This window comes from Falco punctatus (assembly GCF_963210335.1).
Source record: "Falco punctatus genome assembly, chromosome: 4".
Taxonomy (NCBI): Eukaryota; Metazoa; Chordata; class Aves; order Falconiformes; family Falconidae; genus Falco; species Falco punctatus.
In genome coordinates, this window is record NC_137583.1 from 104,615,187 (window position 1) to 104,640,603 (window position 25,417).

At 46.3% G+C, this 25,417-nt stretch overlaps 1 protein-coding gene across 8 annotated transcripts in view; it reads left to right on the forward strand.

Annotated features, from left to right (window-relative positions):
- Positions 1-626: 626 nt before the first annotated feature.
- The window catches only part of THRB (thyroid hormone receptor beta), a 181,541-nt gene continuing 156,750 nt past the window's right edge, over positions 627-25,417 (forward strand). For 3 of the 8 annotated variants that reach the window (XM_080385050.1, XM_080385061.1, XM_080385053.1), the window contains exon 1: positions 20,260-21,201. The gene's annotated coding sequence lies outside the window, so the exon portion shown is untranslated. Of the gene's footprint in view, positions 8,107-20,259; positions 21,202-21,235; positions 21,408-21,452; positions 22,589-25,417 lie in introns of those variants that run through there. The other 5 variants (XM_080385049.1, XM_080385058.1, XM_080385057.1 and 2 more) reach the window with 4 other exon arrangements.

Below are 25,417 nucleotides of genomic sequence, written 5' to 3' on the forward strand. Positions count from 1 at the left end.
AGTCATTCTATCACAGACAAAAAAAAAAAAAAATCCTATTGTTGAAACGTGTAGCGTGGTTCATCTGTGTTTAAGTTGCCTTTAGGAATACAGAAAATTAGTGTTTTCAGGAACACCAGTCTGTTGCGTAGCTGCTTGTGAGATACCTTATACTGATGTGCTTGAGCTTCCCTGAGCAGTGAACGCTGCTACCTATGGAGCCAGCATGAACTGACCTTATGTCAAAGCATAACACACCCACGACACGGGAGACGGAATAACTGTCCTGGATGTTTGCAGAGCCACCTGAACTGAAATGAAAAAAATGCAGCAGTTCTGGAAAACACACCATACTATGTGTTCAGAAAGAATTTATGTTTCCCTTCAGATTATATGCTGAATATTGGTAGGATGGTCAATGAGCGTTATTTATAATATATAGTAGTTGCAAAAATTATATCTTATTTATAAGAAATGAAAAAAGAAAGCTAAGTTAATAATGTGGTTAGAAAGGTAAGTTGGTAAATTAGCCTTACCATTTCAGACACCAATAGTCAAATAATTTATGAATAGGATTGAAACCAGTTGAAATACTGGATTTGGAAAGGCTTAATATCCTGCCCCAACCCGCCCCCCCTCCTCCCCCTTTGCTTCTCTTCATTCATTTTCTCACACAGGAAAATACTAACGGGGGCACAGCCATAGGACAGGTAGCCTGAATTTCACTTTGCAATAACTGTCAGTAGTTTCCTCTTTTCTCCTTTTCGCAAATGGATCCTCTTATCAAGTGGCTTTCCTGTAGAAGAGGAATGAGCAGGCTTTTTCTTTCTCAGCCTTGTTAAGTAACTTGACGTGCTTTTCCTTTGTTTGTTCATTTCTGCAGTTCTCATTTCCAAGACATTTCCTGTGGGCTGCCCAAATGCGCTTCAAAAATGAGAACTAAGTATATCGGTGCAGTATCTCACTGTATGTTGGCTGTCTGAAATGAAACAAATGAAATGACTGACCCATGGCTCTTAAACTAGTCGAGTCCATCCATAACTGTGCCAAGGTTCATACTGTTAATCTTCTTTGAAGCTCCGAAATTTAACCTTATTTTGGAGGTCTGGGGTGGGCTTTTTTTCACATCCCAAACCGCTTTGCCAGCCGAGCTCTGGTCTCGGCCCAGACAAGAAGATACTACCTGCGAGGTGCTAGTTTTTCTTGTTAGTCCAGTGTCAGCCTTCCTCTCCCAGAATCTGAACAGTTAATGTTTTTCTGGAAGAACTGAGCCAATTACATTTATAGTTTCACAGTCTCCCCGCCCCTGAGGTAATTTGCTGGTGTGGTTTTACCCCCTTCTTAGGTTACCTTGTCATAGGTTGTATTTGGTCCTAGCAGGCATCAGGGTGAGAACTGAGTGCTCTACAAGGGCAGGGGAGCCCTTCCTTGGCTTTATTCTGATTGCAGCTTCAGTTGAGGAAAGAACATAAGACATAGTACTGTCTACAGTATTTTGTACTACACTGTCTACCAGTGATTTGCACACACTCTGATTTCATCTGAATGCATTTTTAACATGGGTGTTCAAGACATTAATAGACTACTTTTAACTTGGACCTCCCGAAATATCCTCACAGTGGTATTGTTACTGTGACAGAACATACTCCTACATGATCCTACTTGGTTAGCCTTAAAAATACTTTAAAAACAGAAAGGAAGAACAGAGTCTTTGTCTACAAATGCTGAAATCTATCCTCATCTAAAAGAAAAACTGTCAATGAATTGCCATGGAAACATTTACTAATTGTCCATGTAGCCTACAAAAATAGTAACAAAAAAAGGTAAGATTTGTCAAGAAGTGACACTTTGTGAGAGGTGACCTTAACCAGAAGAAGATTCTCAACAGAGACAGTGTGGTATAGCAAAGCCTTTTCTTCTCCAGATTCCCTCTTGCACATGAGATCACTTTGGTGTCTTCCCTAATGAGACCACATTCCCACTGAATAAGAGCAGTGTCACCATGTCCTTTGATCCCTACTTACAACCCATCCTTCAAAACACAGGGGTTAGTGGACTGTGACTTCAATCCAAAGTCCTGACACCCATCCATTGTCTATCATAGCCTTAAAGATGAAAGTAGTCACATTTCTCATACTTTTTTTTTTTCATTTCTTTTTCAGTTGCTGTAAAAATGCTGTTTTCCAGTTCCAGGTGTATATCTTCTAGGCTAGGTGTGATGAAAACCCACTCATAGCTCTCACCTTGTGGAATTTGCAAGGTAATTTAAAAGCTCACAGCAAGTCAGTGCTGTAAGTAGAAGCAGGGAAGAAAAAATACATTAATTTAAAAGTATGTTAGTCAAAAGTACATCTTGAGAAGCCCCAATAGTTGTTTTTGTTGTTGTTTTTGGGGGGTGTGTGTTTGTTTGTTTGCTTGTTTTTAAATAATCTTGAAGTACTACTGCCAGAACCTTATATTCACCATTAGTGCTCCATTGGTGAACCCAGGAGTCATTTGGGCTCTTAAAAAAACACACATCGGGCCTCTCCTCATCTTTAAGGTGCTGGTGTTAATTGTCATGTAGCAAAGGAATCTATCCATTCTAGGAAGTATTTCTGTAGCTGCGTTGGTTTCAAAAAATCGTGAACAGCACTGATTTTGTTTATGGCCAGTTCAGACTGCCGGCTAGCAGCGGAGTAGTTATTGATCTGACATGTTTGTGTACTACTCAATCTAAACAATTCTTTACTCATTACATGGGTCATTTAACATGGGCAGAAACTAGAACCAAACACAAGGAGTTGCTGTGCTTGCCTGCTTTCCCTCTCTCTTCCAGTACAGAGGATTCTGTTCCCTACCAAGTCCCTGTGTGAACAAACAAATGATGTCTTTTTAAAGCAAAGTTGATTCTTTACTCACTAGCAAAGCTATGGAGCTTAGAATTAGTTTCTGCTGTAAGGCTTTCCTCCTTACTGTGTCTGCAGGGAGTTAGAAGAAATACATGTATATACACTTTGCTTAAAATGAGATGGTATATAGAAGTCTGCCATATGGGCAGTCAGAACACGTATGACAGCATATTACTACAGAAGAAATCTTGAATAAAATTGCCATTTCAACCACTGCATATCTAATATTGATTTTAAACCAATGAGCCCCCCTAAAATAGAATGATAACAGTGGAAATTTTCAGTGTGCTTTGGATCAGAAAGAAGTAATGAAATTGCTTTACATGTTCCTACTAGAAATGCCACAAGCCTACACTTCTTTACCCTCCAAAATCCATATTCTGAAACACGAACAGCCATGCTTTCCTGGAGGTGCACAAACCACCTCCTTTTTTTTCCTGGATTTCCTGGAGGATCACATAGGGGCTTAGTCTCCCAATACTACTTCTTGCAGATTTCATCCAGGGATCACCCAGAGGGAGTTAACTAGAAGGTGAGCGGCAGAGCTGGCAGCCTGGGACAGCAGGAGTGGCCCAGCAGAGCTGTGAGCTGGCCAGAAGGCCAGGCCATGGGCGAGCAGAGGCAGGCGGCCGCCCGGGGACAGGAGCTGTCCAAGCAGCCACCACTGGCTTCACCAGATGGGAATCACTGCACAGCACAGGGCTTTTCTCTTTCTGAAATTTTTCAACTCTTAAACCTATCTTCTCATAATGGCAATGCCAGCAGAGTCCATGAAGTGATCTGCACAGAATTTTCTGCTCCTTTGTTTCTTCTCGGTGGATAAACCTTTTCATATGGTGAGCTGGCTGAGGCAAAGCTCATGACAGAAACTTTGGTCCAGATTGTTTTACTAGATACTTGCCTCGAAGGATCATTACACTACAGTTGCTGCTGGTTTAAAGATAGCTGGTTTAAATCTAGTTCCAGTATACATTGCACGGCGGCCACAGCAGTGACTGGTCAGCACATGACCTAGTGAGCTGGAATGCACCTTTCGCCCTATAAACTTCAGCTTATTTTTTTTACAAGTGTGGAGAGGGCATTACCCATGTTCAGCTTCTGTTGTGCATAATTTTTCTGCTAATCTGTTGTTATTCTAACTTCTCAGAATGTGTATCAGCATAGTCTAAAAGCAATTGTGAAAGGAAGACTGAATAGCAAAAAAATATTAATATAAACCACACACATTTCACAGAAGCATTTGACAGTCTCTTTCCTGATTTATGTTGTTCTATTTTGAAGGAATGTGTTATGTCAAGGAAAATAATTAATATTAACACAACTTTGTATCCAGGTGCAACATGCATGGATGAAGTATGAATGAAATGAGATAAAATATTCTGCTTGATGATTAACATTGAACAATGTTGCACTGAACAAGGAGGTGCCGAAGTTTTTAATATGAAGGCTGATCAACAAAAAATGACAGTGTGAATGATTAAACATTTTGGGGTTCCTGCTGATTCACTATCAGAAAGGTTTAGACAGCAAGACTATTAGATATTAAATGGCACAACAGCAAGATACTGAAGTCTTATTTGGCTAGTAACTTAGGTCTGTAGTGATCACTCAGATGTGGGAGACTGTCTGAAAAGGTCAACTAAAAGATTACTGAGCATGATAGTAATCCTAGGGTTAACAATAATATGCAAAAAATAATTCCAACAAGCAGCCTAAAATTCAAGCATTGCTGTAGAAGGCAAAAGAGTGCAAAGAGATGAGTCAATCTCAATACCTTGGCAGCAATATGCAAGCCAGTGGGGATATCTAGAAGGAAATAAAGTCACAAATTGGCAAAGCAGCAACTGCATTTATCTGCTTAAATAAGATTCACTCCTTGAAAATCCACAACTTGGAGAACAAACTGAATATTTAATTCATGTTATTTTCAACTTAACAGATGGATGGGAAAGCTGGAAATCTACCAAAAGTATAGATAGTCATCTAAGAAGCTTGAAAAAAAAAATAATAAAGGAAACCTTAAACTTAAAAAAAATAGCATTTTTTAAAATAAGTGAACTCCTAAGAGATTTTCCAAAGTTGAACAGTATCTTATGTCAGATAGCAACAAAACAAAAAACAAACAAACAAAAAAAAAGATAACTGTATCTGGGATACACGTTAGTAATAAAAGCGAAGAGTCTCCTCGGCAGAGGTGTCCCCCGAAGCAGGAACGCATGGCGACAGGGAGCACTAGAACACCCGCCGCGGGCAGCCCCGTGTCCCCGCGGCGGGACACAGCCCCCGGTGCGGGTGGGGACACCGGGCGCTCCCGACCAAGGACAGCTCCCGGGGAGCGGCGGCGGCCGGGGCGGGCAGCGCCGGCCCCACACGGGCTGTGTGAAACCCAAGGCATGAAACCCCGGGGCGTTTGCGGGCTCCCCCGAGTCCGTACAACACCCCAACCCCCACACCACAGCGCGCTCCCTACGGAGGGGTGACAGTGCTGTGCGCATCCAGCAGCTGCCTCACTCGGTTGCACGGGCTGGCCGGGAGGTTTTGAGTAGATTCACTCCACTCGAGATTTTAAGGGCGAAGTCTGTGGGAGAAGACACGTCTTTTTTGTAAGTCTATACACAAATGGCTGATCTGGTCACTTTCATTTCTATACTTTCAAAAAAAAAAATCAGTGTAGAAAGTAGCGTGAGAGTCTATAAGGAAGCATGAATAGCAAACCTTCAGGTCCTGCTCCAGACATTGTTCCTCATTACACTGGGCCTTATCTACTCTAACATAGTAACCAGTTCTTCCCAGTTCCAGCCAGTTGTGTCTGCCTGTCTAGTCCTTTAGCACGGGAAAAATAAAACCGCATCAATACTAAATACCTGTATAGATTAGATATTTCACTGCTGGATGGAACTATGGAGATTCCACAGAAAACAAACCCTTCAAATGTATCTCAAGAAAGGTCTTGAAGGCACTCGTCTTCCTGGATAGTCACCATCCTTCCTTGTGCTCCTGGATACATCACCCCTATTGAGCATTCAGATGGCTTCCCTTGCCCTGCTACATCAAGCTGAAGTTTATGTCCTTACTTGCCTTCACCTTGCTCCTTTGGCATTGATTTTCATTTTTTTTAATCACCATGATTCCCCTCATCTTTTGACATGTAACAGTGCAGCCTCATCAGATCTTTTGTTGGCTTATTATAGTCCTGGTCTACAGACCTTCTCCTATACAGAGCAACTGAACTGGGCCTAAGGGACGAAGGCGGTTCAATCACGCCTTATGTATTTGTGCTAGCTGAAAAACTCTAACTTTGTATAAAAATGGATCAATGTAATTCAGTTCATTACCCCTAGCTATTTTAAAGCCTGTGGTTTTGTTCTCTAAAGCAAGAATGATCCTCCCTAGTATTTCTAGAATGCACTGAAACTTTTCTAGATAAGTTTACTACAGTGGCTTTCTAATTTGATAGATCCACAGGCATGATTTGGGGAGACCCTCTGCAATGTGCTACCAGGAGTCCGGCCCAAAGTATTAGATGATCTGAGTAGAGAAGCTTGTTTGCCCACCTGCACTGTTTCCTGCTCAGGCCAGTTCTTGTTTGTTGAGTTTTGCTGCCACTGGTTAAGCTGCATAACTAAAGTAATTTAAATTTAAAATATGTAGCGTGTTTTAGCTGGATGATGAAGAGTTGTACAATTTTTGTGTAATTTTAGTGAAGACATGTAGGTATTACACTGTATATAGGAGAAGTTAGACTTTCAGTCTATTTCAGTGTTAGTTATAATTATTAGTTATATAAAATATATTAGCTATAATCATTCTGTTAGTCAAAGAGAAGATCTCAGTTGGCTTTGCAGGGTTGCAATTCAGTGGGAACATCTTTTACATGTAAACTGAGTCCATGATGCAGCAAGCACCGAGGCAATCAGCACATGCTATCACATTTCCAGAGCAGAATCATATTATAGAGGAACAGTGTTCAAGAAGTTTAAATGCTAACCAGGATGGAGCTCTAATCCTTTTACTGCCTTTGAACTGCACTTCTGTCTCAGCTGTGGTGTTATGAGGCTGTGTAGTCAAATTAATTGCATCCCCTAGCAGGAGTCATGTAGGTGCTCATCTTATTTATACATTTCTAATGCAGGCAACGCTGTGATAGCTAAGCTGTGCTTTGTCTTTGCGTGTTTTTCATTCCTTTTATTCCTTATTAGATGTAAAAAATGACGGTAAAGAAGCTGAAAACAGAAAGACGCCAATTAAAACCGGTAAGGCAAATGGGCATGGATTTTGGCTGCTTCGTAGCTCAGCCTTCAAAACTGGCCACTGGTGAAGAGTGATACGAAGGAAAAAAAAAACAAAACAAAACCAAACAAAATTAAACCCGAAACAAAATCCTTTGCAATCTGGAAGAAACGTGGTGTTCGGTATCCACTGGCTGTTTGGAAAACTACCTCCAGCGGGACGGAGCCCGAGCGCAGCCCGCCCATCTCGGCAGCCGCGCTGCCCTGCCCCGGCGCTGCAGCGCGGAGCCCGGAGCGGAGCCGCCGCAGGCTGGAGCGCTGCCGGCACTTTGCGGACACCCGCAGAGCTCCTGCGCCGCTCGAGCTCTCGTTTAACACGATTAATTTCCCTGCAGTTTTGGCGGGGAGGGACGCGTGTCGGCGGCGAGCTGCCGCGGGGCCGCTCCCCGCAGGCGGACGGCGACAGGGAGGCGGCGGCACCGTCCCCGGCCGGGCCGGCAGAAGCGCCCAGGGGAGGCGGGGGGCGGCCGGGGCCGGGAGGGCGCGGGGGTCGGGCCCTCCCGCGGCCCCTGCGCTGAGCTGCGAGGGCAGACGGAGCGAGCGCGCTTCCCCGACGCCCCCCGGGGCCGCCTCACCGGGCGGGGGTGCCCCCTCGGCCGGCACGGCCTCCCCGGACCGCCCCTCGGGAGGGCGCTGCGCGGCGGCGGGGGCTCCGCGCCCAGGGGCGAGCGGCGGCGGGGAGCGGGGCGCCCCCCGGGCCGGGCCGGGCCGGGCCAGGCCGCGCTGCCATGACAGCGCGCAGCGCCAGAGCGGTCACCGGCCGCCGCGGCCCCGCCGCCGCCCGCGCCCGCCCGCCTCCCTCCGCCGCGGAGAGGCGGCCGCCCGGCCGGCCCGGCCCCCCGGCCCCCCGCCCCCCCGCGGGGTCAGCCGGGGACAGCGCCCGCCTCCCGCCGCAGGAAGCGCCGCAGCCGGCCCGGCGCCTCCCGCCCGGCGCTCGCCTGTGGCAGGTGAGACCCCGCGTCCCTCCCCGCTCCCCCGGCGGCCGCCCGGCATGCCCCGCCCGCCGTCCCCCGGCGACGGGGCCGGCGGGACCCCCCGGGCCGGAGCGGCGGCCGGCCGGGGCGGGAAGCCCGAGCGGGGGTTCCGCAGGCGGCCCGGGCGGGGGGCCGCGCTCCGGGGGCGGCGCTGGGCGGGGGCGGCGGCGCAACGCCGGGGATGGAGCCGCCCGGGCGGGAGCGTCGCCGCCGGCCGCCTCCGCCGCCCGGGGCCCAGCCTGCCGCTGGGTGGGGCGGGGAGGCCCCGGTGTGCTGCCGCCCTGGGAACGCTGCTCCCTCCGCAGCCGTGTCGGGGCTCCCCGCGGTCGGCGGGGGTGCGAGGACGGGGCTGGAGCTGCAAGAGCAGCCTCCGCTAACGACGGTCCGCCGGCCCTTCGGTTTGCCAGATGTATGTTCTTGTCGCACGGGAAGAACATAGGCTCCAGGAAGGGCTACGTCGTGATGGCTCCTGCAGAGTTCATCCCTCTCCCCCGCCCCGGGAGCTGCGGCGATGCTGCGGGAGAGGCCGGGCCGCTCCCGGGACGTCCCGGCGCGGCGCGGGTGGGAGCGCGGAGCTCGGCGGGGCGGGGGGACGCGGGAGGGCGCTGGGGACCCCGGGGACCCCAGGCAGTGCTCTGTGACGTGCTGACAAACCGGGAGGAGCTGTTAGAACCTCTCTGCCAAGGTAGCGGCACGGTTTGTTAATCGTACTTGTCCCCGTGGAGGGTGACATACCCGTATTTTTTGGAGAAGCTGGCGCTACCGGCCACCTTGTGAGTGAACTCTGTACCTCGTGGGAAAAACACGTTTCCGAGTTCTGTGGTGTTTCGGTGAGATGCTTCTGTGGGAGAGATGTAAGCAAACTTAACACAGAATACGCGTTTTTGTGGAGAACGCATGGCACGGGAATATGGAGTAATTTATCCCAAGTCCCGCAGCAACAGGTGGCAGAGCTGAGGAGAGGAGGGTGCGTGCCCCGGCTCCCTGGCTGGCATAGCACAATCTTCCTCCGTTAGGGACAGAGCTTCTCCTCACCGAAACAGTGCCCAAAGACCATCAGCTGAAGGGAGACAGGATCAGCTCTGGCTTACTAAGGCTGTGATACAGACCTGGTATTAATTTATTATTATTATTATTATTAGACTAGGAAAGCACCTTTGGGGAAAAGAAGAAATGTCCCTGTAACTCGTGCTCAAACCATATGACCACAAAAGCAGTGTTTGGTGGCACTGAGGCTTTCCCGGGTCCAAATATTGCCATGTGCTGGGAGTCACAGAAGGGCGCTCTGCTAGGTCCTGCGGCATGGATCGGAGCAATCAGGAGGCAGTGAAAAGCTAAGCCTCAATGAAAAGAAAGCACCGCAGCACATATCTATAGGACAGTCATATCACAGCTCTTTCAGATGTTAAAAGGGTTCTTTTTTCCCCAGAACCTATATACCTGAAAGAAAATACTGCAGGGGACTGAAGCGCTAAACCAGTTGCAAAAGGGTGGCAGGAAGATACTGTGTAATATTAAAACCAGTCAGTAGAGTCTATCTATAAAAGCACGATTTCCAAAAGGAGTAAGACTTAGTTAAGAATTCAAAGCACAACAGCATGTTGGGCTGCAAAAGTTTAAGGTCTTGGTCTTTTTGGCTGAATAAATAAACATAAAACAAAAATATACAGCTTCTAATATAAACTTCTGCTGAACAGTTGAGATAAAACTTGAACAGGATAAATGAGAAGGCATTGTTAGTAAAAAAGGCTTGGGAAATGGTATCAGGATTTATTAGGGAAATGAAGAAAGACATATTGTCTTAGATTTAACAAGGAAATCTCTTAAAAAATGAGGCCTAGCAGAAAGAAGGAAAGGGAACCTGCTAATACAACAATGCTTGTTTTCATGGAGAAAGCTGAAATGGAAAAGTTGTGAGAAAAAAAGGCAGGGGGAAAACATGAAATCCAGCAAAATGTCTTTGATAATGATGGAAAACCTCTTATTAAAAAGAAGTTGAAGTGTTCCAGGTAACAAACATTTTCAGGTAATATTGGAGTTAGCTGACCCACTTAAAAGATTTCAACAAAAAAGACACAGGTTAGTGTGACTCAGAAAGAAGCTGAGACAAAGGAGATGAATTACATTTATTTTCGTCACACAGATTGTCACAATCTGGAGACCAACCTGAGTAAGGCACAAAAAGAGAGGTAGCTTGCAGAAAAGTTGTGGGAAAGGATTAGGAAGGGGGAGCAGGAAACAGAGCGTAAGTAGGTAGCTGAACTGCTACAGACATTCCCGGAGACTTTCATCTGGGAGGGAGGGAGGGAGGGAGGGAGGGATGCAACCCTGCTGCCCTAGGGAACTGTGGGCTGCTTTTGCTGTGTGGACCCCAAGACCGTGAGACCCTACTGTTTTATTTTCTGGGCAAATGAAGATGCACTGGAGAAACCTGAGAAATTCTTGAACGTGCTAAGGGCTGCATTTCCAGGAAAGGGGAAAGGACTAAGCAGGAAAACAGCCGATACAGAACGATGTATCTGCCCCAACTGGGGGATGTGAGAGGGAAGGCCAAGAAAGTTAAGGAGGAAAAAGTGAAGCTCCCTTACAAGGCACTGCAAACCAAGGGTACTTATAGGAAATACAGATTTTCTATACATCTGAAAGAAAGACAAAAGATTGTGAGGCGGTTTCCTGGAAAGTATTACCAACTAGAAGGAGCAACCGTGATAAGGGCCGAGGTTCAGCCGCTCTTGTACAGCAGCACGTACGTGACTGTGAGGTGCGGTCTGTTACAGGATGTCTCTCAGACCAGGGAGCAGCCTATAGCTGGTCTGTACCAAGCTGGGCCTTCTAGGCCATGGCAAAACAGCATTTCATGTAAAGAAAGGGGAGCGATTACTGGCTTCTTCATCCACCCAGAGGAAATGTAGCACTTTTAATGGCCTGCTTGCCACCCTAACAGAGGAAAAAAAAAAAACAAAAAACCCAAGCATGAATGAAAAGGAAAATGCAAGGAAAGCTTTTGTAGAAAGACAAGTGTAGCGAAGCGGTGCAGTTACGAGAGTATAGACAGTTAAAGAAAAGGCATGACATAAAATGAGAGGAAAAACAGAGTAAACTTCCTGACCTTTCCAGGTCAACAAAGCAATTCAGCCACATTTGCAATCAGTCATAAATAACGGCAGCCATTCTAACAAAAGATATCCTTAATTTGGATACATCCTGACATAGACCTTACACTTCGTCTGACCTTGGCTTCCTGAATACATACCAGTCTCTTTTTACTTTGTTTTATGCGGTTCTTAATACTTCCGTTACAATTCTTCAATTTGCATTTCAAAAAATGTGCTATGGAAGTGAACACTTCAATAATAACATTCCTAATCAGTTAATCTTCTGTACCTACTAGTTTAGAAAAAGTGTAAGGGAGAATCCATGAAACATATGAACCTGTGAAACCTGAGAACCTATGAAACTCAAGCTGAAAGAAAGCTAGAGATATGCAGGTTCTTCCAAACATTTCCTGATTATTGTATTAATGGATTCATAAACAAATAATGTAAGGAAGAAAAGGTTCCACACAAACCTTCCAACACATTAACTAAAACATTGCATTTGTCTGCCATGTAGTATAATTCAAATGAGCTATTTGGGCTGCAATATTGAGTGCATTATATAAATGGATATTAGGAGGGTTTTTTTGTTGGTTTTTTTTTTTTTTTTTTTGTGTGTGTGTGTGTGAATTAAAGTTTTAGCTGTAGCTAAGAGATGTTAAGAAGTTTGGTCTAGCAATTTTTGAAAAGTGACAGAATACAAAAGCCAGGTGGTTACTTCAGACAGATGTTTTCCTTCGGGTTTCTAGAAATGGGTGCAGGAGAAGCCCTTGACTTTCTGCTGTATGGCTAGGTCCTGGTGGTTACCTTTGATCAAGCTCCTGGTAAAGTAAAACTTCAGGAAGTTTACCTGTCCTCCTGGTGAAGGTATGGAGATTTTTGTTAAGGGATTTGACTTCTGAATGACAGGTGACTGTTTCAAGCATGAGTTGATGGAATGTAGTACTTTCTATTGAAATGAACTGATGAGATCCAATTTGTAAACTAGCCAGCTGAAGATCAAATGGCAGTGAAAAATGAGTAACTAAAATAGATAGGAAGAACTTAGAGGGTTCTTGTGTCTCAACATTGTAATTAAAAGAGCATTGGAGTGGAAATTGTTGGAAACTTTTCCATGGCTTTGGCAAAAGAAGTTGTGTAACACCATCTTCCAAATTTTGTTAGTATAATGACAGGTTAATAAAAAAAGTAAAAGGGAACTGTAAATAAGTAAATAAATAAATAAGTAATAAAAAAACTAACTAAATAACTAAGTGTAGTGAAATGGGGACCATTGTGTTATGAAATTGCAGAACAAGTGTACATCTGGAATTGGAAACTCAAAACCTATTTACTATATGTGTGCACACGTCGTTCTCCTTCAGCCTGGCCAAGGTGTATGGATTTTGCTTCATTTACAGTGTTATTTTTTGAAATTTTAGTTCCTGGTCTTCCCAATAAGGATGCATAAATTATTTACTGGTTTGAGATATAATAGGGGATGTACTTAGGATCTGAGATCTGTCCAGTCCTCTAGGATTTGGTTGGATGACCTCATTAGATTCAGAGTCAGTGCAGTAAGTCAAGAAATGTGCAGATGCTAAACATAATGCAGAATTTTAATTATTGTTTACAGTTAATTAAAACGCTATTTTTGTTTCTTTTGCCTCCCTCTGGCATTTTCAAGTCCTAATTAATTCTTAACTGTGGGTGGTGGGATTAGGATTGGCAGCAACACACACCTCAGACAGCCCACCAGCACCTATGGCTGTACGTGCAGTAGTACTGCAGAAGCAAAGATCACGTTCTTGAGATGTTAGATAAAGGTTGCTATTGTTCTTGCCGCCAAGATTATTTTTATCACATTGTCAACATATTTGTTAATGTACAAACATGCAGGTGAGATACAGAACACATCAAACTCATAAAAAGGTGAAGACTTCATGTGCATGTGAAATTAAGAGCACTAAAGATGAGGTCTGTAGAAAAATGCTGAAGAGGAGAAAGTGTTCACTTGACAGATTAAGGAACTTGCTGGCATTGTTCCTTATGGCGAACTGCTTGGTGACATTTATGACACTGATAAAGAAAATCTGTGAGCAAATATTGTTCATTGATGTGGTTCAAGCAGTGGCTATTTGGCAAGTTTCTGTGGAGGTGGTATTTCAGGTGCATAACCACATCATGATTGAGGGTTTTGGTTTGGGTTTATTTTCCCTGTAATTTTGCAGTTGTTTGAGAGTACAGTGAGGTTTTTTGTTTTAGAGGTGCTGCTGTAATTGGTTTCTAGGGCTTTCTTGATTTGACCTAATTGGACATTTTGAAAGGTTGCCAAAGTATGGGGTAGGATTTTGCTAGTTTTCCGTCAATGATTAATAAAGCTCAGTTTGGAGGATCAGAGTTCCAAAAAGAAGATTTTGAACTGGAGTTGTTATAAAACCAATGAATGCTATTTTATGAATGGAGATTTTCAATGCTGAATGATGAAACATGGCACTGTAATGAACAGTAAATAGACATTTTTTCTAGAGAATCTCCTCCCTTCAGATGATTATTACGTTGTTTCAGGAATTCTATAGTTGGGGTGGAGAAGCACATGTTTTTAATGACATTTTGGGCAAAATTCAAATTGTTTTTAAAAAATCATTAGACTATTAAAAAGTGGTTCTAACGGGTAAGGTTTCCTCAAAGGTTTACTTCCTCTTCACCCTGCTAAAAGTGTAGGTGCCAGCTTTCTAAAAGTCTTTAGAAAGAACAAGTAACTGCTCTCGGTGTGTCTGAAGACCCAGTGAATTGAAAGAAACAAAGTGATAGTTTACAGGGAGGAAAAGCAGGCAGTGTATGCCATCATCAGTTTCTAATCATCCCCATCGCCTCCCCAAGTTCTCATTTTTATAAAGGTAATTTAAAAACAGCATGCAAGTTGTTCAGCCTGTCTCTGTGTATTTCTAATTTGTTTATTGCCCTGGTAATGAGTATAGATTTGGCGGATAGTTTTTTCAATAGTCAGAGGGCTGCCTAGGCTGGGTAAGTTAATTCCTGCATGTTAGAATTAGCTACTTATCTGTCTCATCCATTGCTTGTTTGTTCATGTTTTGCTCATATTCTAAAGAAATGAGATACCCAGCTATTACGGTACAGCCAGTTTCTAATTTGTTCCAGGAGTTCATAGCCATGGGTCTGAGTGCACCAGGTAGGATCTGTAGGTGTTTCCAGAATACTTCTCATTGCATTTGGGTCAATTTTAATGTTATTGGCTTTTGGATGACCAGGTAACTATAAAAATGTGTAGCACTGTCAAGCGTTATGCTATGACTTGCTATACTTACTCTAGAAGTCAAGCAAGAGCTTTTGCTGAAGCACTTCCCTCTGCAAAGATTTATGCACACCGGGCAGCACTGCCACTCTGCTGCAGCATGTTTGTACTGGGCAAGGTCACTTGAAAAGCCAGAGATTTGACTAAAGTAGGACTCTTCCTTGGCAGGTCCTGTAGAGTGATTTTTTAAACCGGCCTCTAAAGCATCTGGGATTCCTAGCATATCAGGTTTTCTAGGGGAAGCAACTGCTTCTTTTTCTAGACACTGCTAGCATAAATATCACAACATGATGCTTCCCTCTTGTATGTCAGGAAAATCATGTTTAAATTGGCATTTACTGAAATATGACTCTTGGAACTGTACCAGCACTACATATTACACTAAGCAGGTATATATACTACACTATGTGCTACACTTGGAGCAAAAAATGGCAACAACCATTCTAAAATAATAGAATTATAGTGCTATACCATTATAGTATTTCTGCTAGCACTGTAGTAATACTTCTGTTCCATACCTTTCAAGAGACTTTAGGAACCAAAATACTTAAATGAAGACTCTGTGCATGTCTCTGAATTATTCCAGAAATCCAGCTATGACTGGATTCAGGTAAAGTGATCTCATTCACTCCATGTTTTAGGCCTGCTAAAATAAAGCTTAGCAAAATACTGCTAAAATAAGAGATGGAGAATGAATGGAAAGATGATAGTGCATTATTTTACATGTTTTCACTTACTGAATTGAGTAGATGTCTTCATCTTCTCCAAAGAAGAGATATCAGGCTTCTAAGTTCTATTCTGAGCTTAGTATAAAGGTGGAATCTCAATTTCTAGGTTTTGTTATTTTTACTTAGAGGTGGAGGTTGTTTCCCAGCATCTCCATGTGTTTCTTGCTGTGTTTTCCAGAGTGATGCTCACTTATGAAGAACAAGTTGATTTTGAATAAGATGAGCTGCACATTCCCTCCATTAATACACCCACCCACCTGGCAGTTGAGCTCCATATGGTCTTAGATTAGGAATAAGAGAACTTGCAAAGCTCTTGCTTCTGTCAGGCCTCCAAAATCAAGCCTCTCCCCAGTGGGTTTTAGCTTTCCCTCAGAGTAACCCAGTTATAATTATTCCAACTGCAGGAGCCTTTCCAAGCCCTAATCTTTTAACTGAAACCGCAGGGGTTTGGGACAAGGGATCTGGTTTCAATAGGACTTCTAACCATCTTCCCACTGTACCTTCTCTCAGAGCTGCATTCACTCTTGCTTTGATTCTCCTCGAAAGAGATGTTCCTTATCCACCATGGAAAGGAGACTCTGTGCAAAGCCTTTGGTGCTATCACGCCCACTCCAAATTACAGACTTTTCTGCAAGTCAGTTAAATGCTGTTTCTTCTTGCCTGATGGGCTGTCCTTACTAGTGTGCCCATCTCACCCTTTGTCCATTCCATTCAGTATGAAGGAAAAGGTACAGTTCTGAGCTAATGAAACCTGACATTTTTAATCTACTTTTGCCATTAATATTAATTTATTAATGTGGAGTTGCTTCTGCTGGGTATTTTTGGGAAATCCAAACTAAGTCTGCTATCATTTTTATGAGATTTGGAACCATTACTTGGATCATTAACAAAATCATCCCAGGTGACAGCATAATATGACAACAATGGCCTTGATCATCTCTTCAGAGCATAACGAGTATGAACCACTGTTTTTGTTTACACCAGTAGCCCATCTAGCCCAGTCGCCTTTGGCTGACTGACAAGTAGACAACGCTTGCAGAAAGACTGGAAGAAATAGGACAAGTGTAGGATTTCCTAACTGCTGGCAGTCAGAGGTTACGGGAATTTCCTGAGCCAGAAATTTCACTGGATTGCATCATCATGTTTACTAGCCATCAATAATAGACCTATCTGTCTATTGTCTGATCTGTTTTGAACTTTCTTAACCTCCACATCATCCTTTGATGACAGTCCCAACAGCCTTTTTTAGTAAAACAGCTTTTGCAATACAAAGGGGAATATACACAAATTCCTATTTAGTCTGGAAGGTGGCTTCAGTGTAGGAGGGCTAAGACTGTTTTCCTCAATACTTTGTTGTTGCAATTTAGAAAATAATTTTTGGTGATTTTTCTTTCAGTTCACATTTTTTTGCCCTTGTTCATTTGGTTTTGTGGACCAAACACTAATGTTCTGTGCCATGTGCATCCCTGCAGAACTTGAAAAAAATTCCCTGCTGTGTTTTTGCATGGAAGATCAAAAATGAATATGAACTGTGCATTGGAGGTTAGACTGTGCCTCTAGGTTTGTTTCTCTTTTTCTTTCCTTCTTGTTATTTATTTTTGTTTCCTATTTGTCGTGATTTTCATTCATTCATCTTCTGTTCTTACACATCTGCTGTGGTTCCCCTTGAATTCTGATGGCAGGATGGAATTGGATCTCTGTGCAGAAACAAGGTATTATTACATTAGGTTATTTTTAGGTTCCCCAGAAATCTTGAAACAGACATATATTACACTGTATTGTAAAATGGAAATCGGAGAGGGAAAGAAACTATATAGTATTAGTGGTTTAGTTTCAATTTTTTGCAGGAAATGGATGTTCGCCCCAGACAAAGACTAGAGGATGTTGGCCAAATACCTTCAGTTAACACAAAACTGTTTCATGGCATTTAGAGAAGATTGGCCTCAGCTATCATTAATAGGTGCTGCCCAGTAGTTTTGTTGTGTGTATAAGCTGTGGTTATTGGTGCTTTAAAGGGGGACCCACACAGGATGCTTTCCTGCTGTGCTGACTCACTGCTGGTAGTCTGAAAAATGAACAGGGACATGTACGCTTCCTGATTTCGACATTCCTCGTAAAGTTTTTAAAACAAAATGTTTTGGATTGCCTTAGTCTGCCAAAAGGTAAGGTTCTCATTTAATCAGCAGGCTCCAGAGTGATCTTAAACTACTGACATTTTGTACTGCTTTACCATAACTGTTTTTGTCTTTAATCACCATTTTCCCAAGCACTGTAGTACAGGCTGTTTCAGAGGACTGAGGAAATAAGAGGCCTGAGAAATTATAAATAAAAAGAAAACCTACATGTCTCATAAGACTCTCCTTTGGAAAGTGATTAGGGGCTCCTCTGTCCACCAGATAAGGTGAGCCAAGTGGTCAAGTGATTCAGCTGCTTCTTTAGCTCCTGTCATTGCCTGTGCTGCCTGCCTGCTTGTGTGTAAACAAGTTAGTAACACCACTCCTCAAAAAAGAGCAGATGAGGTATGTAATACTTCTGAGAAAAACACGGTCATTTGTATCTGAACTGATTTGCCAAGCAACCATTCTAAAATCAAAGATCCATAGGGAAAAAACAATCAAAATAACCAGTAACAAGGAAATCTGCCAGGTGATGGCAGATGTAAGATGTCCATTACCATTAGAAAGCCCAGCTGAACTAAAGTTCTCTCCTGTCTGCTGAGCCCCGAGGTATGAAAGCCAGACAAAAAATACTTAGGAGAAAAAGTAAATTGAGAGCAGTAAGGGATAAAAGGCTGAAATCCACCAAGGTACCGAGTTATGTCTTTGTGTTAAAATGCAAAAGGAAAAAATACTGTTTCATTGGCAAGAGCCTTATGCCCTGAAAGCTGTACAGATTCTCTTCCAGCTCATCTCAGAGCACCTCAGAGGACCTATGCACTCCGGGTCCAGCTCTTGGTCATTTGATGAGGTCAGTGTATAGGTAGCTTTTTAACTGAAAGAAGTTTCTGACTCCTGATGTTTGTGAACAAAGTCACGGCCCGTGGGTAACTGATGCAGTGGCAGCTTATGCCTGTAGATGACCTGAACTTGTGTTCTCAGGGAGGAGGAAAATGTCATTACTTTCCTGGCTGTACAAGCTATGTGCTCCCTCCCTCCACTCCTCCCTCCTGCTGCAGTGTCCGCTGCAGGTCGGGCAGTACAAACAGTGCAGGGTTTCACCGGCACTTCTGCATGCCCTGCGGTTGTGCTAAACCCCCATCTCACAGTCTCCGCATAAGAAAAGCATTTTGTGAATGCATGGTAGACACAGCACATCCCTAGTAGCAACAAGGCAAGCAGAGATTCCCTCAAACTCCTGAAGGGAATGAGAGGACCTCTCTTTCTGCCAGGCAAGAGTGGCATTTCAGGCACTGAAACGAGGACCACCGATAGTGAAAGTCCCATCACAGATGGCTTAGGGTCCTGGATTGCCTAAATATGGGGCCCTCTGCTCCACTGGTGTTCACACCATACACTGGACCTGGGCAGCTGTATTGGCCAAAGTCCAGCCCTTTGGCTTGTTACCAAAATGCTGTTGGACTCCTGCCCTGCTTCTGTCCTACTGCGCATTGGGGACTTACAGTCTTCTGGCCAAGCAGGTGGAAGGGAGGCTGTGGACACGTGAGGACCCAGGAGCGTCTGTCCTGTTAAAACACAAAGCAGGTGGCTAGAGGAGCACTTTGAGATACTCCCGACATACCTCTTCCAAACGATGCGGAGAATTGCCATCTGAACATACTAGGAAGCCATACCTCTCTAGTATGCGCAAATATTTGCCGTTGCCATCAGTGAATGGCGTTCCAGATCAGTTTCATTTGATGGGGATGATGACACATTTCAAGGCTCCCGTTCTCACCATCACATGGCTTTGTGTCCCTGCATGTTAGTCATTTCAGAGCAGTGCATCACCACCCCACTGGCTCATACTGTGCTCTGTGTTTAGCAGCACATATTTATGACATGGGGAGTGAAGAATGAAGTTTAACTCACGTCCTTAACTAACCCGTAAGTGAGGGATTAGCTGCCTACTGCATTCTTTTACTAAGTATTAATCACTTAACATTATTTTCATTTTTTTGAAAAGCCCTTTGCTTCCTTCGTATGTCAGTACACAACTTGGTTTGAAGTCGCGGCCTTGGAGGGGCTGCTGGTACATGAGTCACACCATCGCTCTCGTCGGCCTGACAAGGGACCTGTTGTGTTCCTTTCTGGGTGAAGGAAAAACTACACATCGATGTGCCACAGCTCAGTTATCAAGGTTTGCTCTCGCTTCACAAACCTGTCTTCCCGGCTGTGGTAGAGTTAAAAAAAATAATTACAATTTTTTCAAAGGATCACCCACATACACATGGTATGAGAGCTCTTTTCTTTGTTGGTTTCATTTTATTTGTACATGACTCACTCTTGGCAAAATGAGTGAGCCTCATGAGCCTGTAAAAATTCTGTTTGGATTAAATGATTTGCATTAAATGATTTATAACTGCAAGAAGGGTTTAATATTCCTGTAATTCCTTAAGGAAAAACAAACCAATCTGATTCTTTCAAGTAGCTATTGCTTTCACGCCTGTTACTTCAGACGCCATGTTGCTCGCTGAAGCTGAGAGCTGTTAATGAGACTCTCCTTCCTCGCTTTCCCTGCCTCATGAATTAGAGATGGGTGGTGGGGATGTACTGTCATCCTTTTCCCGGCACATCTTCCCGAGCGTGACTGAAGGCCGGGCAACGATCGGCCTCCCAGAGCCGCCTGCCTGGCTAGGAGCAAGGGGCAGCACTTGCCCAGGGCCGAGGTGCGGGGCCGTCTTCCTGGGACTCAGTTTCCCCCAGGTTTGCAGGCCAGAGGCCCACCGGCCTCCGTCCCGCTGTTGGCGCGGGCGCGCTGCTTGCTTACAGCCCGGCTGCTTACGGCCCACTGCTTACGCCCGGCTGCTTAGGGCCCGGCTGCTTAGGGCCCGCTGCTTACGGCCCACTGCTTACGGCCCGGCTGCTTACGGCCCGCTGCTTACGGCCCGCTGCTTACGGCCCGCTGCTTACGGCCCGGCCCCCGCAGGGGTCGGCGGTCTGCGGGTCCGGGGCCTGCCCACCGGCCTCCGCCCGGCCCCGCGGCGGGGCAGCTTCCCCACACCGAGGTGCGGGGCCAAGGGGCCGGGCACCGCTGGGCACCGCTGCCGGGCCGGGACCTCCAGCCCGCGCCCCCCGGGCTGCCCGCGCCCCGGCGGCGGAGGCCTCGCAGCGCGCCTGTCAAAGCCCATCTGGGCAAGGCGGGCGGGTAAATAACCGGGACGGCGCGGCCGGACGCAGAAGCTGCAATCAAAAAGCCCTTTGACTGTGTGTTTGCGCAAAGCCGCGGCCGGCCTGGGTGCCCGCTCCCAGGGGCTGAGGCACGGGCTCCGTGCCTGCGGCGGAGCTGTCAGCGGGGCCGCTGCCTCCAGCCCCCGACCACGGCCCGCGCCCCTCTGTCAGGGCGACTCACGGCCGCGTCTTGCGGCGTCACCGCCGCGGGGTTTCAATTCCCGCGGCAGAGGAGCGCGGCGGCTCCCCCCGCAGCGCCGGCCCCGCACCTGGCCGCCCGCCCGAGCCCCTGCGGGGAAGGGGTGACTCGGCGGCGCCCCGGGGCCCGCCCTGCCCGGGCGCCGCCCGCCCGCGGGGCCACGGCGCAGCCCCGGGGATCCCGGCCGCCTGCGGGCGCCAGCCCCAGCGGCGCTACAAGTGGCCACCGGGGGCGGCTCCGGCTCCGCCGCGGTTTCCCTCCGCCCCGCGCCCGCCTCCCGGCGACCCTCACCGCGGCGCGGCGCGGAGGGGCCGCGGGGCGCGTTGCGTAACGCTGCGCTGCGCGCGCTCCGCTCCGCCGCGCGTCGCTCGGGGCCGTGAGGAGGCGAGACCAGGCGAGGCGAGGCGGGTCGCGGCGGCCGGAGGTGAGCGGCGGCGGCGGCGGCGGGGCGGGCGGGGCCGGGGGGGCGCAGCGCGGCGTGTGCGCGGCCCCGCGGGAGGCGGCGGCGCAGGCGGGGGGAATCCAGGTCACGTCCGCAGCCAGACGGCGGCTGGCGGGAGGGACGCGGCGAGAGGCACCGCGCCGTGCCCGGCAAGGGGCGCGGGGCGGGCGGGACGCTGCGCGCCGCCGGTAGGTCACCGGGGCTCCCGCCGGGCGCGGACGGGGGGGCAGCGCACCCCGGCCGCAGGCGTGGGCGGGCGGCGGGCAGGGGGTGCCGGCTCCGCAGGTTGGCGTCCCGGGGCGCGCCGCGCTGCCCCGCGTCGGGGCCGTTCCCCCGTCCCGGGGAGGGGGGGCGGTGCGGGGCGGGCGCGGGGGAGGCGAGCCGCGCCGCCCGGCCGCTTGCTATATTTAGCCGTCACCGGCGGGGAGAGCGGCGGCAGCGGCGCGCAAACGCCGCCGAGAGAGGGCTCGGCCGGCCCGTCGGGGCGCCGCCCGCAGCATCCGGGGGCGGCGGGGGGCGAGCGGCGGCGCGGGGCGGGCGGGCGGGGAGCCGCGACCCGCCGGCATGCATCACCGCGGGGGGCGGCGGGGCCGCGGAGCGGGGGGGCGGCGGCATGCGCGTCCGCCGGCGTTTCCTTATTTATTTATGTTTGCAGCGCAGGCGGTATTTCCCCGTGAAGAGTTTATCCATTGAAGTTTTATTTGACTTTCTAAAGCAACAACAACAGAAATCCGTGAAGTTAAAAAGCCAAATGTGTTAATTGTTAACTAAATATAGAAGAGGAAGGCTTGGAAGCTGCGGTGGGTGGATTGATCAGGCAGCATATGAGTGGAAAGGCAGAGGGGGACTTGTCAGCCTTTAGAGGCCGTTTGCTGGTGGGGGCGATCGCACCTGTTCGCTGAGCGGCGGGAGCGCCGGGGGTCCGTGATCCCCAGTTACCGCCCGTGATCCAGGCGCTGGGAGGAGAAACGCAGGTTAAAACCGCTGTGATACATACCGGCTCGGGCTCGGGAGGGCGAACGAGCCTCTCTCTCTCTCCAGTATACAGTCTGCCTTTTATTATTTTAACTTAACGCAGAATTCATACATTTGAACTGAGCCATCTGCTAGTTATAGTAATATATTTAGGTTTTATTTACAAAACTTAGTCTGTCGTAAATACATGTTTGCATAATTGATAGACTGTGGATCTTTTTATAAAATGGTTTGCTTTCCTTTTACAGTTCAGTACTACTTCTGTGTTGAGACAATTTACTACATTTTCTGGTTCCTGTTTTCCCAGCTCCAACTTCTGAATAAACATTTGAGAGGAAAAAAAAAATACAGAGCAAAGGGTTTGCTCTTTATAAGAAATTTCCGTAGTAACAAGGTAATTTTCAGGAGGCTTTATCATTATGCAATTGCATTAGTTAGCAGTGTCGCCATACAGTGAGAGGCTTGAGATCTCTCCCTTACTTTGGACTGTAAAGAATATAACTATTTAAATATATAGCCTTTTTAAAAGTGAAGAAGCTACACTAAGTCACTGGAAAGTACAGCTCTTCATTTTCTCACAGAACAGCTGTTTAAGGCACAGTAACAGTACAAGTTTTGTGAAACTGGATATGCCTACTTCCTTCCTCACAAGACTTTTTTTTTTTTTTTTTTGTGTATGTGTGTGTGTCTTTTCTACTGACTGGCTCAAAATCACCCTTCATATTAGTCCCCAGGACCCTTAAATTAATTTCAGCCTTTCTTCAGTTTGCTTGAATTGGTGACCTTTGGATGAGCTGGTGTGTTCCATTGTTACTTGCTAATGATGGAATAATCTAGTCCTGACGTACCAGTTGTGAAACTGAGGGTACTGCTGCTGCATGGACCCGAGGAAATTTAAATGTCCTATGGTTCCATGTTGGAAGAGAGAGGATTTAGCTGTGGCTTGCATCAGCTTGTGACTGTGCGGACTTGGATGCTCACAGCTGAGAGGGCTCAAACCAGAGTCTTGTTAGAGTTGATGGAAAATCTCCCATTGATTTTTAGTGGGTTTGGATCAAGTTGTGTATGAGTTAGTGTTGACTACATCATGGCTACTCCAAATTGTTCAGTGCTTTTGAAATTCTTTGCATATCCAAGTCGTTATGTAAAGTCAAATTTATTGTGCTGTCTCCTTCTCCTGTGTGGGAATGTTCTTTGGCTGACTAGAAGGTGGTGGTGGTGTTTTTGTTCACTCTCTTATATGCTACAGCATTGATTTTATTATCTGATCATTTCCCGTCATGTGAGGGATTTGGGAAAAAGTGAATATGCTTCTGCTGAAGGCTGCTTACCCTGCCAACACCTGTCTTCAGGTCTTTTTTCAAAGAGTTTGCAGTAGTGGGACATGTGAAGTCCTAAGACATGCTTTATGCATATTGTAATTGCCATGTTTGGTATACAGTTGTTTGGTGGGGCATTTTTGGTGTGTGTGTTTTTCTTTTTTAAAGGGTGAAGGGGAGAAAGTTGTTAGTGATAACAGATAATGGTGTTCCATAAAGAAGCTTGCAGAGTAATACATACCTGTGGTAGGCATAAAACCTCTCCTGGCTTCCCTGTTATTGGTGATGAGCAAGATTTTTCCTCTTGGCTATATTTAAAAACCCAGCCAAGAGAAAAGTAGGGAGGAGAAGGATTGCTAAATCTAAATCATTGAAGTTTGTCAGAGTTTGTCTAGTGTAGCCTGTCTTGAAATTTGATTCTATTTGGAAGGGAATCAAGAGATGAAACCTCAAAAAACCCACCTGATTTGAGGCAGGACATCCTCCAGCAAGAATCTCATTTGCTACCGGAAGGGTGAGACCAGGAATTTTGGCTCCTTGGAAAAGGAAATTCTGGAGCTCATTATCTCTCCTCTGTCATATTCTGGTTTACTGATTTGGGGTTTGCTTATTACTAAAAGTTGAAGAAGGCAGAAGAGGCATGCATATTAAGGAAGCCCAGATAAAGAGCCTGAGATGAGGGAAAGCACGAGAAGGATGGTAGCACAATTTCTGTGAGCCCTCGTGTCTTGGATTTCCTTCTAGGACTTGGTGCTAGTGGCTAATCCAGCCAAACTGATTTGCTCTTTAATAGGAGGTGGCTGTTGTGGCAGAGGGCAGAGCTGTACTGCAGGATGCAGGGTAGCAATGCAGAGCTGCGTACTTATTCTGTCTTGTCCTTTTGCATGTTGGATTCCCAAAGCACATGAGAATCTGGCATCTGAAGGAAGGGAAGAGATACTGCTGGGGCACTGTCCACCTACCTGCAGGGAACGAGGCAGCACTTCTATGCCATGGGTTTCTAGAGAGCATGGTCAGGATCTCAATCTGTGAGTTTTCTGTCAGCCAGAGTCAGAGGTCTGATTAGGAAAGTTTTTCTTTATATTTCCACAGTTTGTCTTTGTTCCCTGCTTTCCAAATTTCAGAAATGGCTATATATGCAGTCCTAGACTCTCTCCTGCACAGCCCCATTCAAATAAAAAACCAAATAAATAAATACATGCCTTTTAGTAGCTTTTCAGGTTTAGGACAGCAGAATTCTGCTAAGTCATGAAAGTACTCTTCTTCTGTCTGCTTAACTGAGGAAAGGCCTCTGAGTGGCTGAGGAAGTCTGTACTGGAAAATGCAGTATGGGTATGTTAGTCTGGGGGTCTGCTTGGATTAATTTATCCTATCAAAGAAGTTAGCAGAGTAATTCATGTGGCCATTAGCGTGGCAGTACTGCTGCTGATGCTTTTTAACCTAGTCATTGTGCAGTGGAGAAATACTGTCTTCTCAGGGATGAGCTACGATTTTACATATTTTACAGGGATAACTAAACAAGCAATGCATGTGTTATGAGAACCTTTGTTATGAAAATCAAGGGCAGACTACGAATAAACTTAATTTCTGTGTAAAGATTAAAGAATTATATTTCATTGGAGTTGGAACTAGATGATCTTTAGGGTCCCTTCCAACCCAAACCATTCTGTGTGATTCTTCAGTTCTCTGTTATTTCATCAGTTGTATGTGGTCCAAGAGGACATTTTGAATAAAGTAATTGAATCTTGCCTAAATTGTTTCTCTCATTTAATTCACAACACGTGAATGAGATTGTTCCCATTACTCATCACAACTTCTTTACTTTAAACATGGTTGTGTTAGGGAGGCAGTGCAAGTAAAAAAGATCAGTTGGAAAAGTTGGTTCTGTTATTAATCTTTTCAGT